This window comes from Acomys russatus, chromosome 2, assembly GCF_903995435.1.
Source record: "Acomys russatus chromosome 2, mAcoRus1.1, whole genome shotgun sequence".
In the NCBI taxonomy this organism is placed as follows: Eukaryota; Metazoa; Chordata; class Mammalia; order Rodentia; family Muridae; genus Acomys; species Acomys russatus.
Genome location: NC_067138.1, coordinates 97,067,709 through 97,084,946, shown reverse-complemented (window position 1 = coordinate 97,084,946; position 17,238 = coordinate 97,067,709). Strand labels below are relative to the sequence as shown.

The window sequence follows — 17,238 nt, the reverse complement described above, 5'->3', positions numbered from 1 at the left end:
GCATCCCTGGTCGGCCTGCGCGCTAGTGGCGCGAAGCGCGGATGGTCTGCTCCGCAGGCTTCGGGTTTAGCTAGCTCGCTGGGTTTAGCTAGCTCGCTGGGTTTAGGTAGCTCGCGGTATTGCTGTATTCACTCATCCGTTCGCGGGGCCAAAATATCTGAGGCCTTAGTGCGAGACTGCTGAGCGCACTGGGGAGACTGAAGGAGCCTGGAGGACCAACCGAACTGGGTTTACCAGCAGGTGCGGCGGTGACAATGATCAGCAGTCATTCCATGGAAAAGCAAGCCTACCACTTATACAGGGCTGGAGCGCAAACACCGTGCCTCTAGGCGTGAGCTACACCTGGAGTTTTACCTGTCCAGTTTGTCACTTAAAATTGTATGCATACTTACTATGTCACCTTTATGATGAAAACTTCCATCTTCTCTTTACATTTTCTGAAATTGTACGAAAAGGTGAACTTGCTACCAATTATGTGCTTTCTTTTAATTTCTTACCCCAAAGAGCAGTGGTTAAGCCTTGCCCTGGGAGACAGTACCTTCCAAAAGGACAAAAGAGCCTTTAAAAAACAGTTTTTCTTTCCATCTTATTCTTAACCTTAATTCTGCCTTCACAAAAAATGTAGTCCAGTGTCACAAAAATGCAGAAAGTCCATGGACTTGAGTGCCAGTGGAGGGTGTTTTCCACATTCCCCTGTTTGGAAATGCTGTTTAGTTGTTTTAGACTGCAGCCTTTTCTGGAGCCGTTCGCCCAGATTCCCCGAGTTTCATATTTGTGCTAGGGGCTGATCTTTTGGCGGAAGCTGACCTGGAGTCTCCATTTTGGTGAGCCAGGTGAAAAGCTCTCCAGGATCTTTCTCTTCTTTCTCACCTGGCACTCTGGGAATGCAAATGGAGCCTGCTTGCTGGATGACTAGTCCTGTGCTTACTTCCCCCCCACCCCTCCAGGTAGAAAGATCCATAAAGAAACACTCTCAGCCCCGGCACCAGCGCGCAAACCCTTTTTTTTTTTTTTTTTTTTTGTGCAATTAAAGCTGGTTCCTTGTTGCCCATTTGCGTGACTGTGTTGTCACTCACAAGGTATGGTTTTGTTTGTTTTGTCCGTTTCAGAGGGACCCTTAGGTGTGTTAAGCCTGTAGTTCCTGGCCAGGTCTATGTGTTTCCTCCATAGTGTACTGCATGGTGTTGGGAATTAAGCCTGACTACTGGCTGGCTGCTCGCTCTACGTGTGTAGAGTGAATGCTCAGTACTGGCCAGTATCTGCCAGCCCACCTGTTTACCTGTTCACAGAGGGACCTTTTTATTTACTTAGCCCTAAGATACGCCAGTCATCGGAAGTCTGAATTGGTTTTGACTTTTGGTTAGTTATTTATAGTTCTCTTCAAAGAAACAAAGTTTAGTCCTGGGTTTTGTGATTTTAATTAAGACTCCAGGCCTAGTAGGTTAAGGGAGAGCTTCCGGAAGCCACAATTCTCCCCCCCCCCCCCCCAATGCCTTGGCCTTAGTCTCCCTTCTCTGTGTGGACAGGTGGCTTTGGCCGAACCCTAGGAACTACCCTCAGCTTTGGTGCTTTTCTTGTTAACATAACATTTATTTTTCCTTCCCCATTTTCTAGAAGCACGTCCCAAGTTCTCTTAAAGGACACAGCAGAGCCATGCAGAAAACCCTGACTGCTAGGTTAGAATCCAGTGTTTCTCTTGACTTGAAAAGGTTTTTGAGCCAGTGACATTTTCTGGTATTATTCATATAGAGTATGAGCATTGGCACATCACAATGCTGAATTAGCTTTCCGTCTTGGCCTTTCCCCCTCCCCTCTAAAGGACCATACACTCTGAGGCACATTGGTCGTCTTCCATTGCTCGTCTCACTGGGAGGGTCAGTTCTTTTGCTTTCATTTGAGGTTTTAAGTCCTGCCACACTGTCACATTCTCATTAGCACCTTTATCCACTGTGGGTTTTATTTGAAAGGGACAGAGAGGCTGAAGAAGCCTTAGCCTGATTGGGCTACTTTCCTGTTAGCGTTGTGTGGGGTAGTGTTGCCTCTGTACAGGTGGGCTTATCTTGGGCCTGACTGTTTGACTACCCTCAGAAAAAACGTGTAGGGAGTCCAGCCTAGTTCTTCCTGTTGCCCCGGACCTTCAGCCAGACAGAACACGTACCACATTTCTGACGGTTTTGTTTATAATTTAACATGGCGCTTTTTAAGAGTCATGGCTGCTTTATGCAGCCTGGGATCTGAACAGTTTTATAACTCCCTGTACTTGCTCACAGATTTTAGAATTAAGTGTTTTTTATTAAGGGCACTTTTTGTGTGTGTGTGTGTGTGTGTGTGTTGGGACCTACAGATTAGTTTACCCTGGTTAGGTGCTTTGTGTGGTCCTTCTATCGATAGCTGTTTGCAGGCTTTGTTTACTTAAACTGGGGTGCCACACCCTGCTCTGGGAGACACAAAATCCACAGACTGTTCACTTGCTTGGGGTCAGCTCCATTTACTGATGGTGCTCACAGAATCCACATGTTGTACATTAATGGTAGGTCCGCTATTGCGTAGTATTCTGATCTTGGAAGAACAATTGTTTGCTTACTTTCTTCAAGACGCCAGCGTGCTTATGGCTAGTTGTTATTATTTTCAGCTTTTAAGAAACACAAGTGGAAGTGGAAATGGGGAGCTACATAAGCTTAAAGAACAGTATTTTAAGAGTTTTTGCACATAAAAAATTATGTTTTAATGTAAGTTTAAATGACAATTTTCAGAGTCAGTAGTAGAAATTATATATTGTAAAATCCCAAGTCCTAACTAGCGTTTAGGAGAAACTTTGGTAAGAAATGAATGAATTCGGTATTTATTTAGCTTGGTCATGTAGTTCATAACTTTCACTGTGGCAAGGTAACTAGGAAGATGTCTCATTTCAAGGGAAAATTCCCTTGCCTTTAACCCATCCTTTGAGCCTGTAGTGCAAAACCCAAACGCAATTCTTGTGTGGCAGCACTATTCTCGGTTTATTCTCAGCCCACCCCCAGCACTAATTCTGAATTTCCGGACATCCGTGTTTATACAGATAACGTGCCTTCGACAGGGTCCTGTTTTCTGAAACTGTATGTGAGGCTTGGAACGCGTCAGTTTTACTGGTGCTCTTAACTCTGTTTCCTTTGTGGCTGTTGCTGAGTAGTTAGTGCAGTGAGAGGTTTCCTGGTACGACACCTTCATACTTAGAAGGAATGTCACATGGAAAACAGCGAAGAAGGTCATAAGAGTAACTGTCAAGGTATTAAAACAAAATCAGTTTATAGTTTATCTCATTAACAACAAATTACTGTGGTTTTCAAAAAATGTTTTTTTTTTAAATAAGAAGCTTTTTTTTTTCTTCTTATACATCTGTAGTACTAATTTTCATGGTATCACTTTCTGGCTGACTGTTAATAGCAAGTTTGACAGGCAGCTCCTATTTCCCACTCCTAAAAATTTTTTAGTTTAAAAAGTGATGTTTTTCCTCAGTAAATGTATTTGTATTTAAAGGGTAAAATGATTTTTTTTTTTTTTTAAAGAAACAAACTGCGTGTGTGCATTTCTCTAGTAAGATAGGCTTACAAGCTTCCTAAGGTTTGGTCTCAGTGCCATGTACAGTTTGGACTCATAGGTGGAGCTTTCATCTCTGTTTTCTTCCTACTCCAACTTAATGGTGATAGATTAATACCAGACTATTTTTTCTCTTAACTTAAAGGAGTTTGTTTCAATAGTTTAATATTTTAAAAAATCGAAGAAAGAAAGTTGAAACAGCTATCTTTTGTTGTTGCTTTTTTTTTGTTTTTGTTTTTTGTTTGTTTGTTTGTTTTCTCTTCAAGACAGGGTTTCTTTGTGTAGCTCTGGCTGTCCTGGAACTTGCTCTTAAACTCACAGAGATCCGCCTGCCTCTGCCAAGATTAGAGGTGTGAACCACCATCACCTGGCCGCTTTGCCTTTAAAAAAATTTTTAATACCATTTTTTTTAATAGTGGGAAAGAAATTCTGTCATTAAAGAAGCAAATTTATATTCTAATTAGTTCTTTTTCTTCATAGTTCCTCTTGCTGTGGGATGCTTATTATTTTACCAACTTTAAAGATTGTATTAGTGGGATATCACCAGTCTCTATTTCTATAAACACTAGGCGGGTAAGCTTTTTATTCAGGATGGCATCATAACTCTGTTTTTTTCCCACTTTCTTTGAACCATGGTCAGAGTTACTTTAATGCTTCCTTAGACACTTACTGATTTTACTTAGAACAGGGCCGTTTGTAATGTTTTGCCTTTTCCGTATGTCCTTATTGTGGAGTGTAGAACATGGCGATGTGAACTATTTGGTACCTGAGAGGAGCATTTGATCAAAGCTTGTAGGCCTGTCTTACTAGAGAAAAGCACACACGCAGAGGATATCTTAGCACTTCTACCTTCTTGCACGCCGGAGCAAATCGGAATTGCAGTACGCTGACAAGAGTGGAGGGGTCCATCTCTAGTTGAGGTGTCCCTGTGGGCCTGCAGCTTTCTTTGAAGAATGGCTCCGTTTGTTTTAGGGCCCGTCCTGTGTTTGTCAATAAATACGGCACACTGCTGCCAGCTTTCTGCTGAGCTGCTTTGCCTCAGTAGGTTTTGTCACTTAGGTTCAAATTCTTAGCTTAGCAGAGCCAGTGTTTGACTTAAGCGTTCTTGATTGTCCTGGATCTTTTAAACACCTCTTCCCGCCTGCCCAGCCTCAATTTCTTCATCTCAACGACCAAGATGAACGCATTAAGTACAAGTGACTAGTGAATTGTGAAAGTGGTTGTAGGTGATCACTCCAAGTTAGTTTTATATACTTTGGGCTTTCATTGTGTTGAAGCGATCCAGTGCCTCTGTTTTTGGTGCCTGGGATTGAACATGGTTTCACATATGTTCATAGTGCTTTTTACACTTGCTACATCTACAGCCATAGTACACACGCTACCGTGTTTATTACTTTCCCCATGGAAGAAAAGCAAAATCAAATGCTCCAGGATTTTATTTATGCCTTGAGTGTTTCGGTACAGACTATAATATAAATATATTGTTTGTGAGCATGGAAGGAGAGTTTAAAATGTACTTTCCTTGAAAATATATGCCAGGAATACAAATTTTAAAATGTAAATTTCCCATCTTTCTCTCAGTGAGAAATTAGATTGTTAAGCTTATGTTACGTTACGTTTTCCTGGTTTGAATTTGACTTACTTTCTTATTATTTCCTACATCACAAAATGCAGTTTATGGAGTACATTTGCCATGTTTCTTTCAGTTCCTCCCCATCCAAGTGACAAACCACTGATGGATGCCCTGCCAAGAAAGTCACTGGAAACTGATTACTGGCTCCATTCTTAAAGGATGCTTAGGACTTTTTCATTCTTCAGGCATCATTTTTGTATATCAGAAGTAACAAGAGATATTTCTCAAAGCAAATAAGTCACAGTGTATTTGAAAATAAATGCAGCGAACTGGGTAAAGAAGGGAAAATATTCTTGGAACTGATCACACTTAGTCTTGTTCCTTAGAACTGGTTTTCAAAATAGAAAGTATGACTTTTCTGTTTCACTGGCTGCTTTACTGTTGGGGCCTCTGGTGGCTTGGTGTGGGAGGGTCACCTACTTTTATTGTAGAGCGCTCCTGGCTGTGTAACATGTACAGTTTGTTACAGGTGCAAACACATTAAATGGCCCACATAAGGCATACTCCTGTAACCGTTTTTTTTTTTTTTTTGGCCCTGCTTTCCTCCCCAGGCACTGCTCACGGAGGCTTGTTGCCTTTGTGCTTAGGTCTGTGGCTGTGAATGCCTCATGGTCTGTCCCCAAGTCCCAGGTCATCAGGACATTTTGACTTTCTACCATCCCTTCCATTTTGGTAAATGAACCTGACCCAGCCCCACACCCTCTTTCTGTGCTCTTTGACCCTGTGCATTAGCAAAGGTCCCTTATTTGTACTTCTGAGCCTTGTTCTAGTTTTCCTCTGAGCTTCTTAATCTCGGCCAGGGTCACGTGACACTTAATTACTTGTTACTTTCTTCTCCTGTGTGTCCCTTTTTATCATCTCTGATGGGTGTTCATGCATTTCACTCAGTGAAGAATGTCTTCTGCGACTAACTGAATCTTGGCTGTGAGAAAGAGAAATGTGGATTGATGCTTGTCCCACACGTGGTGCACAGCAGGTATGAGCTGCAGCTATTTTCATTTTGCCTGTACTCTGTTTTTATTCTTCCTATTTTTGTTTTTTGAGACAAGGTTTCTCTATGTAGCCTTGGTTGTCCTGGAAATCCTGCTCTGTAGACCAGGCTGGCTTGATCTTAGAGATCCTCCTGCTTCTGCCTCCTGATTGCTGGTATTAAAGGCCTGTGATACCACTGCCCCATCAACCCCACCATCAGCACCACCACCATCATCTTCCTTCATCATCATCATCATCCTTTTTCTTCTTCTTCATCATCCTTTTTCTTCCTTCTCCTTCTCCTCCTCCTCCTCCTCCTCCTTCATCGTCATCATCATCATCATTTTAAATAAGGTCTCATGTATCCCAGGCTGGCTTCAAACAAATAAGGTCTCATGTATCCCAGGCTGGCTTCAAACTTTCTGGGTAGCCAAGGAACATCTGGTCCTCCTGTCTTCACTTCCAGAATGCTGGGGCTGTAGTTTATATGGATCCCCAGCCCCAGGGGGTGTGTGTGCTGGACAGACACTTGACCAGCTGAGTTGCATCCCCAGCCCATGAGTTGTGTTTTTAAAAGTTGAGTCCCCACCACCATCATCATTGTTATTACTTGAGTTTGGAAATAATCATATACAGACCTATAGCTAAATTCCATGGCCTCATGGGAAATGGAAGGGACCCATAGCTATATTCCATAGCCTCGTGCGAGATTGCAGGGAACTACACCTGAAGATTAAGCATGGTTCTGTTGATTTTGGAGTAAGTCACCACTTGCTCTTTGCAGATACTTGAGATTGTGACTGAAACTATGGCTCCCAGAGCCCCAGGAATTCAAAAGTCGACTCACATAAAGATTGTGTGTTCTTTTGAATTATTCTTTTTTTTTTAATGTTTGAAAATCTTTGACTTATGTTAGATTCATTAAAAATTTAGATCTTGTTTCTTTTAATTCAGTTAGAGACATCCTGTTTTAGTCTCCTTTGCTAACTTTTGGTTGAAACGCAGTTTCTCTTTTAGGAGACATGTGCCTCTTTCTTGCTGTTTCCTTTTTTATGTCCAGGGCTGTTAGAACTTAGAACCCTCTTGCCCGACGCTTGCCTAGCTCTATATTTTTAAGGATACTTTGCGGGCAGCAGAAGGTTCCTGGCATTGGCAAAGCTAATAGGATGTTAGGAGCCGCTTAAAAGAGGCTCCTGGCCTCCTGCTAGTCTCACTGCTGATGGTGTCAGCTTAGAAAAGGCATGTTCTCCTCTCAGATGGCGGCCAGAGGAGCTGATTGGACAGGCTGCCAGGTGTGCGGCTTGCGCTGTTCCCCTCCCTACCTCCCCCTACTGTTCTCAGCCTCTGGCCTCCCCCCCTTCCTCTAGAAACAGCAGGGCACCTCTAGTGTGCGCTCTCTCACGTGGGCAGTGGGGCAGGCTGGTGTGCCAGCAGAGTGGCAAGAGGAAGCACATGCCATGTCTGGACCAACGCTGTAATTTCATTTTACAATAAAGAAGGTGGATATTTATTAATCTACTCCTAAGCATAATAGCACGATTTGAATAGCAGAGAGCAACTTTGGTGTGTGCTAATGTCTAGTGAGATGAATGCAGGTGAATGCTAAGTAGGAAGAAAATGTCAGTGTAGAGGCTTCCTTTTGGTGGCTGTAAGTACTTATATTTCTAGCTAACTTTTTCTTCAGCCTGGCAAACAGATATGAAGGCCTATTCTGTCAAGCCGGCATTAATGCAGCTCCTGAGGATGAACAATGCCCACAAAGCCCTGCTCTCCTGGCAGCCACTTGAGCTAGGCCAGTTATAATAATGACTCAGAATGTGTCCCTGCGTTGAACATCTTAGAGAAACTCTTTGGAATAATAGGAGCTTAATGCTGGCAGTTTATAAATTGGTATAGCCTACGTGGACCAGCTAATTTTTTTTTTTTTATGTTATTTTGAATGCAAACAAAAGTATATAGCTTTACTTTAAAAGTGACTTTTGTATTAACTATTTAATTTTCAGTTAGTACATATACACCCCAAACTTAGCACTTAAGCCTTAATTAGCCATATTCCATGATGACCTGATTTGGAGATGAAATTGTTGGTTGTGTTTGATCTTCTCTGTAGTGTATAGTTGAGATGTCTGCAGGGTGTTTTGGCCATTAGGTGCTATAAAAGAATTGAAAATAGGTTTAACACCCCCTCTCCCAAACACACACCGTAAAACAAAAACCGCAGAGGTTTTGTCTCTCTGAAGGAAGGTTGGGAGGGGCTCTCACTGCACTAAATGACTTGGATCCATGTGAGCTGGTGGGTACCTTGTACTCCACCTTTATAAAGTGCATCTGAAATTTGTACCTTTGTTTTTTCTTTTTTTTTTTTATTAATTTATTCTTGTTACATCTCAATGTTTATCCCATCCCTTGTATCCTCCCATTCCTCCCTCCCCCACCCCATTTTCCCATTTATTCCCCTCCCCTATGACTGTTCCTGAGGGTGATTACCTCCCCCTGTATATTCTCATAGGGTATCAAGTCTCTTCTTGGCAACCTGCTGTCCTTCCTCTGAGTGCCACCAGGTCTCCCCCTCCAGGGGACATGGTCAAATGTGAGGCACCAGAGTACGTGAGAAAGTCATATCACACTCTCTACTTAACTGTGGAGAATATTCTGACCATTGGCTAGATCTGGGAAGGGGTTTAAAGCTTACCTCCTGTATTGTCCTTGGCTGGTGCCTTAGTTTGAGCGGGACCCCTGGGCCCAGTACCTTTGTTTTTATATTGGCAAAATACTCAGAAGCCAGGAAGGTTGTGTAACACTCTGTGCCATCCCGCCACCAAGTACTTAGATACGAGAGCTTTGCAGAAACTCATACAGTGTTCCTTAAGTGTCTGCTTAGGAGAAAAGACAGAAAATGCTAATCAATATCACCCCCCACAAGCATCTCCCAAGGCTCCAGGAATTTAGAGGCGAAACTGAGTGAGAAATCAAGAGAAGGGGGACTCATGATTGTGTTCTGGGCATCAGTGAGCAGATCATACTCTTGCACACCTCTCAGGGGACGGAAGTGTGGCTCTTTCAAGTCAGTTTTATTTATGTGTTTATTACCGTGTTTGCTCCCCTTTCTTCCTCCTATCGTTCTGCTCCATTTGAATCTCTCTTGTATGTGTGACTGTTTCCTGATTTGCCCAGTACCCAGGTATAGCTGAAAAAGATTTATGCAAAACCTGCCAAGTTTTAAGTTGTGGCTGCTGAGAATGTCTGATTCTGCTGTTGGCTCAGAAGAAAGGGTCCAGAGCCCAACCTTTCTCCCAATGGTCTCCCACCGTTATGTACCAGCACCTTTCTTTGGTAAATAAGTTTTCTGTTCTCTTAAAATAAAACTAGCTCTCTTGTTCCATTAAAATTTGTTTATCTATTTAGTGTGTGTGTGTCTCTCTGTGTGTGTACACGTGTACATAGTACAGCATTTGTGGAAGTTACGAGGACAGCTCTGTGTAGTCTGTCCTCTCCTTTCCACTCTTGCTGGGTTCCCAGATGGAATTCAGATGTGTGGCTGGTTTCTCTGGCCCACAGTTGTTTCCCCAAAACTTTTGTAAAAGCTATGTTTGGTACAGTCAAGAGACAAACAGTAGATCAAATACTCGCTTGCTTTATGGAGGAGGGATTTGCACATCTTTATGTTTTTCTCATGCCTCTTCCTCCAGGAGCAAATGTTGGGTGTGGCATGGGGTGTGGCTCCCTGTAGCCTTCCCCTGCCATTTTTTAAAAACTTTATTTTTATTTTATGTGCATTGGTGTTATGCCTGCATGTATGTCTGTATGAGGGTGTCAGATCTTGGAGTTACAGACAGTTGTGAGCTGCCATGTGGTTGCTGGGAATTAAACCTGGGTCCTTTGGAAGAGCAGTCAGTGCTCTTAACTGCTGAGCCACCTCTCCAGCTCCTCTCTTGTCATTTCTTGTCCTCCAGTGTGCACATGGTCTTTCTGTAGTAATAGCATTTCCATATGCCTATTTAATTCTGAGAGGTGTTTGGATGGCCTGTTGAGAGGCTACGTTGTATTCTTGCTTCTTGGTTTCACTCTCACTTGAGTTTGGCTGACTTCTAAGACTGCTCTGTGCGCAGTAGGGGGTCCATTCAACTTCCCCAAACAACACAGTGTTTAGGGTTCGGAAAAAGCAAAGATACCTGTTTTGTTTTTCCTCTTCTAGAACTGCTTTATTGCCTGTCCCTTAGAGCCCAGAGAAGACTTGGCCAGGTTGTCAGTGTTGAGAGATGGGCAGCAGGTGACATTGGGTGTATGCTTGATGACGTGATGTGCATCCCAGGAAGACAGAGCACCTGGCATAGCTCAGCAGCAGGACACTCGCCTAGTATGTAGAAGGCCCTCAGTTCAGTCACCAGTACAATAATAAACAAAACTATCTATTCTAGATAAAAAAAAAACCTCTGCAATCAACAATTAAAGGGTAGTAAGTCATTGAAAGTGTTTTTTGTTTTGTTTTGTTTTTGAGTCAGGAGGTAGATGGAGTGTTTTCAAGCAGTGATGAATTGGTGTGGAGCCTTGTCAGTGCTGCTCCGTAGGCAGGCAATCAGTCAGCTTATGACTGAGGAGTGTGAGGCTCCAAGAAAGCAGTGCAGGAGTAGGGAAGGAAGGTTCTGACTGACTCCCAAATCCAGGGACCTCCTCCCGCCAGTCACCCCTAGGTCCCCCCCCCCCCCCCCACCTGGCAGTTTTGCTGGCTCTAGTGCGGGAGGCCAGAGCCATCCACAGGCAGATTTAAAGCTTGGAGAACATACACTCCGCTGTGAGTGTTTGTGATGAAATGGGTCACCCAGCCGCAGTTGTGCCTCATCTTCGTCCTAATTGCTCTGTCCTTCAGTGGTGGGGCCAGCTGTCCCGGGCTTTGATTTCGGGTCTCTGCAGCACTTCAGAGGCGAACGACCACAGCTTGTTCCTTCGGGCCGGGATTCTACCCGGGGTTGTTACGTCTGAGACTAGGTGACTGCTGGAAACGGTTCCTGCCCAGGCTGCTCTCGCGCGTCTTGGTGCCAGCTGGCAATCCTGACTTGCAGAATTACTTTTTGGAACTGTATGAAGTAAGGATATGGGTTGTTTTCTATAAGTGAGGGAATGAAGCCATCGTCTGCAGACTTATTTTTGGATGCTGCTAAGAGAGAAGACTGAAGTGCTGTATGATGTGTTCTCAGTGAGAGCGACTTTTGATAACCCCGACCCCTGCAGTGATTCTGGGAGGTGAGAGCGACTTTTGATAACCCCCGACCCCTGCAGTGATTCTGGGAGGTGAGAGCGACTTTTGATAACCCCCGACCCCTGCAGTGATTCTGGGAGGTGAGAGCAACTTTTGATAACCCCGACCCCTGCAGTGATTCTGGGAGGTGAGAGCGACTTTTGATAACCCCCGACCCCTGCAGTGATTCTGGGAGGTGAGAGCGACTTTTGATAACCCCGACCCCTGCAGTGATTCTGGGAGGTGAGAGCGACTTTTGATAACCCCTGACCCCTGCAGTGATTCTGGGAGGTGAGAGCGACTTTTGATAACCCCGACCCCTGCAGTGATTCTGGGAGGTGAGAGCGACTTTTGATAACCCCCGACCCCTGCAGTGATTCTGGGAGGTGAGAGCGACTTTTGATAACCCCGACCCCTGCAGTGATTCTGGGAGGTGAGAGCGACTTTTGATAACCCCGACCCCTGCAGTGATTCTGGGAGGTGAGAGCGACTTTTGATAACCCCGACCCCTGCAGTGATTCTGGGAGGTGAGAGCGACTTTGATAACCCCGACCCCTGCAGTGATTCTGGGAGGTGAGAGCGACTTTTGATAACCCCGACCCCTGCAGTGATTCTGGGAGGTGAGAGCGACTTTTGATAACCCCGACCCCTGCAGTGATTCTGGGAGGTGAGAGCGACTTTTGATAACCCCGACCCCTGCAGTGATTCTGGGAGGTGAGAGCGACTTTGATAACCCCGACCCCTGCAGTGATTCTGGGAGGTGAGAGCGACTTTTGATAACCCCTGACCCCTGCAGTGATTCTGGGAGGTGAGAGCGACTTTTGATAACCCCTGACCCCTGCAGTGATTCTGGGAGGTGAGAGCGACTTTTGATAACCCCCGACCCCTGCAGTGATTCTGGGAGGTGAGAGCGACTTTTGATAACCCCCGACCCCTGCAGTGATTCTGGGAGGCCTGATCTTTTAAGCTTGCTACTTTTGTGAAACAAATGTGTTCCAAATCTGGTGGGCTTTTAGAAATATGACTGTTTTTATTTCAAGAAAGGGGGGAAACCCAAGTTGGATGTTCAGTAAGATGCAGGATGTTCAAACATCTCTTCCCTCCAGGAAGTATCACCATAGCCTGTTTTCATACCTCGGTCTGTTTGCAGCGGATACTCAGGACATCTTTGCCAAACTTGTGTAAACTCCAAGTCAAGAATGTAGATGATACAGAGATGATATGGATTTTCAGAATTACATCAAGGATGTTTCAATTGCATTTGTATCAGTATTTGATTCACTATAGGAGAATTTTAGCAAAAATAGTACTTTAACCAATACCATAGTTTACACCGTATTCGAATCTAACTTTGACATGAACTCTGGCGCCTCATATTTGACGACCTCCTCTTACTGGGGAGCCCTGCTGGCACTAAAAGAATAGGCAGGCTACCAAGATGAGACTTGATAGCCTGTGACCATAACATGGGGAAGAAAACCCCCTCATGGACCTAGAACGGGGGGATACAAGTGATGGGAAAACAATTGAGTTGTAATCTGAACAAATTAACTAATAATAATTAAAAAGGAATATCCATAAATGTGAGTTCACGTCCACCAAAGCTGTGAAGCTTTTAGCTCATGTTCTGAACCGAGAAGCTGAGGTAGCCGCGTGCTGACACGCTTTTTGGTTTCCACCTCTGTGTGTCCTTTATTGCTTCTGTCTGTGTGTGCCACGTGAGGCTAGTATAAACCTAAGTAAGGGCTTCAGGTCCGACAGGTGTGCCTCGGGCATAGCGTTGGCCCAGGGGGCGGGGCAGGAAGGTGCCCTGGAGTGGATGCAGCAGGTGGGGCCCTGCTCAGGAGGCTCCACACTGCTCACCTGTAACTTACAGCAGTACAAGATGAAGCACGAGTCAAAACACTTGCGGAGAATTTAAAGCTGGGTAGAATTTTACATCCTATTTTATAGAACAGGACAGCTTTACTTCTTCAGTTCTCTGCATGTATAGTTTTTTTTTTTTTTTTAATTAGCAAAGACTACCACAGATTTTAAGAAAAATATTTTTCTCTCCTTTAAAAAAAAGATTTATTTATTTATTATGTATACAAATCTCGTTATAGATGGTTGTGAAACAACATGTTGTTGCTGGGAATTGAACTCATGACCTTTGGAAGAGCAGTTAGTGCTCTTAACCTCTGAGCCATCTGTCCAGCCCTATTTTTCTCTTCTTAACTGTTTTTTTTTGTTGTTGTTTGTTTGTTTGTTTGTTTGTTTTTTGAGACAGGGTCTCTCTCTCTCTCTCTAAGGGGATTCACTTATGTAGATCAGGCTGGCCTTGAACTCAAAGAGAGCCTCCTGCCTCGGCTTCCTGGCTGCTGGGGTTAAAGGCTTGTGCCACTATGCCTGACTCTCTCTTCCTTAAGGAATTTTATTTCTTTTTCTTTTTTTCCCCACTTTGGCTGATAATGCTTTCTAGCTTTCTGTCACTGTAATTATTGAATGAGGGCTGTGGAGCAAACAGAAAGAAGAGAGGCTCACCACCTGGGATGTGAGGGTCTCCCACAGTCTCACATCGCATTCGCAGAAGCAAGACTTTAATGCATGCCCCCCATTTGGGCCTCTCGTGCGAGCCACAGCAGTAGTCACTCCTTGAGTTCCGTCCTTAGCGTTTGCTTTGTCGTTGGCTTAAAGAACCAGGGTAGATTGACTGACACTTCATTATGTAGCTTGTAAACGTTTGAAAATGTCCACTATGCCTTTTGGGCAACTAAAGATTTTACTGGTACCTTTTATAGTTTTGTGTTCTAGACAGAATTTGGGGGCGGGGGGAAGCTTTCCTCTTGGTCAGAAAAGATGGCTCAGCTGGTAACAGCGTTTGCCACCAAGTCTAATGACCTGAATTTGACTGCTGGGGCCCACATGACAGGATAGACTGTCACAAGTTTTTTTTTTTTTTTTTTTACAAGTTGTCTTTTCACCTCCACATAAGGTACTTTGCTTATGCACCCCTCTCCATACAAAATAAATGTAGAAATTTGCTTTAGGGCTCTAATTTTTTAGGTTTTAAGCTTTATGGTTTTCTTGTGGCTTCATGGCTTCTGAGATTTTTTTTTGCTGTCTCCTTGATTGGGCACCCATTTGTCCTTTTGATTGTTGACCCAATTTCATTTTGCTTTATATTAGTATAAAAATGATTATATACATGGCCAGTCTTTTGCTTGTTTCCTGGGCAAAGCTAATCGGTGTATAAACACTTGAACTTGTACTGTGTGCTATCTGTAATCTTAAGTACTGAGGAGGTCTCTGGTGACTTAGAACTCAGCATTTATTGCAAAGGGCATATATGTGAAAATTATTGTGCAGTTTATTGTTTACAGTTATGATTTGTGCTGTGAATGTAAAGAGGCTGTGAGGTTTCTAACCTGGTAGGTGGTGCTCAGGGAAAGGCATTTGCTGATGGTTCTCTTTTCCCTTGCTAGTCCTCTGGATGTACACAAAGGCAGACCTTCAGTTGAAAAAATGTGTTAAGTAGTAGGGTATCAGGAGTGATAGGGACCCTATACTTTTTTTTTTTTGGTAAATTGGTGAACTTAGAGGCCCAGATCTAGTTTGCAGCACCTGGTTTGTGTCCACTGTAGACCTTGAAATCTTTAATAGCTGAGTTGCAAATTTTAGCGTTCCTTTAAAGACAACACCATTCGGCAGCTGTTGCTCTAGTAACTATACAGTGAATACCAAACCTCTAAATCAGGTCTGTGTTCCTACATCTTTTACCCCTTCACTCATGGACCTGACGACAGGCTGTCTGTGTCTGATTTTGAAGTAAAATAAATGCTTTGTTTTCCTTCTTTCTCTTGAGACAGGGTCTCACATGTATCTCTGGCTGGCTTAGAACTCCCAATGTAGACCAGAGTTGCCTCAGGGTCACAAGAAGTTGGCATGCCTCTGCTTCTAGAGTGCTGGGATCAGAAGCGTGTGTCAGAAATGGCTCGAACAGCGCTTCTTAATAGTTGCTTGTTGAGGGTATTGATTCAGGCAGTAAGAATGTAAGTAGGTCTGTTGTTCTTGCTTAGCTTAAAAGACTTCATCAAATCATCCAAAGTTTGATATTGCCATTGACGGAATTGTTAGTTTATGAAAAAAAAAAAAAAAAACATTTTACAATCCCTCTCTTTGCCAGATCTTGCTTGGCTGGTCATTTTATTTCTTTAAAATTTTGTGTCCCTGTGTATGCTGCCACAGAGTTTGTGAGTGCCTTGTTTCCTTGGTGTCTTCCATCCACCAACTCTCTTTCTGCCTCCTTTTACTAAGAGTCCCCAGGGGAAATAGCCCCCATCCCTAACCCAGTAGCTATCTCCAGTTGGTAACCTCTGACAAAGGAAAAATTGCTTTTCTCCAGTGGAGTCTCACTGAGTGCTCAAGAGGGCAGAGCCGTATCCAGCAGTAGATGGCCCACACAAAAAGAACTCCATAGTGTTTTTGGAGGCTTTTGTTCTCACAGTGCTTTGCTTAGACATTTTTTTTTTTCTTGGAAATCTTTTGCTTATATATTAAGAGTTTAGTTTTTGTTTTTATGGGTTTTCTGTGATTGTGCAAGTGTCTCGGTGTCTGTATGTGCTTCTTGTACTTTGACTTGCGGCCCCCCCCCCCCCATCCTTGTTTTACTTTGTCCTATTCTAGTTTTTTATGTTATGGTTATAATTCTTATATGCTTGTTTGGATGCTAATGAGAGAAAAGGCTTTGGGTGGGTGGGAAAGTGGGCAGGATCTGGGAGGAGTTGGGGAGAGGAGACTAGTGAGAGTATACCCAGCATTCATTTACCTTTAGAGGGATTTACTATCCTTGTAATTGTCTTTGAAACCATTCCTGCAGTGTAGAGGCTCAGGCAGTATTGTTTGCAGGAATCCTGAAAGACTTTTTTCTTTCTCTGACTCTGGAATGTGTGTGTGTGTGTGTGTGTGTGTGTGTGTGTGTGTGTGTGTGTGTGTGTGTTAGTTACACATATTTAAGGACAGTCTTAATCAGTCACTTACAGTTGCAACCATACATTTGCCATAAAATGACCAGAGCGATGTCACGGCAGAAAGGACAATCAGAAAGTCAACCTCCCATGACTTCCTTTATCTACAGAGATCAGAAGTAAGCAATATAGTGAGTGTATGGCAAAGTAGTTTTCTGGTTTGCTTATCTTAACATCATATTTAGCTGAAATACTTTTAATTTCCTTGGAGAAGTTAAAATCGATTTCTTTAAAAAAAATATTACCTGGCTTTCTTTGGGAAGTAAGTTAAAACTTCGGATTTCTTTACTTTATACTGTCTGTAACTGATGTAACATAGTTATGACATTTTTTTATTTGGATTTTATTTCATCAACCTTTTCCGTTCCAGGCTTATTTTTCTTAGGCGTGCAGAAAAAAGCCTCTGAAACTGTACATACTAACCTTCATTCTTCTGGATAGTTCTAGCTCTATTTGTGACCTGAGTAAAAGAGGTGGAATAGGGGAGCTGGTGAGCTGGTATGTCAGGACTGCAGGCTTTAGCTGGCTTGGATGTCTGGACTGTTTCTAATGACTAATCGGATTTGAATTTTTGGGACGCTCCTCACTTGCTGGGCAGCCACTTCACCTGTATTGAAAGTTTTATCATTAACTCTGCCTTACACCTGTTTTACTCCTGAGGATTGAGCCTGCTGCTTGGCTTATGCTAGACAAGTGGGTGAGTGCTCCACCTTTGTGCTCCACCTTTGAGCCACACCCTAGCTCCTTGCTGTACACTTTTCTGTTTTGAGATAAAGTCTCATCCAGTTGCAGCTCAGGCTGACCACCTTGTTTTT

General features: G+C 43.5%; 1 protein-coding gene across 20 annotated transcripts in view; it reads left to right on the top strand.

The window, feature by feature from the left end:
* Positions 1-17,238, top strand: part of Elavl2 (ELAV like RNA binding protein 2) — a 155,240-nt gene that overhangs the window by 29,458 nt on the left and 108,544 nt on the right. The gene's annotated exons all lie outside the window — the stretch shown is intronic.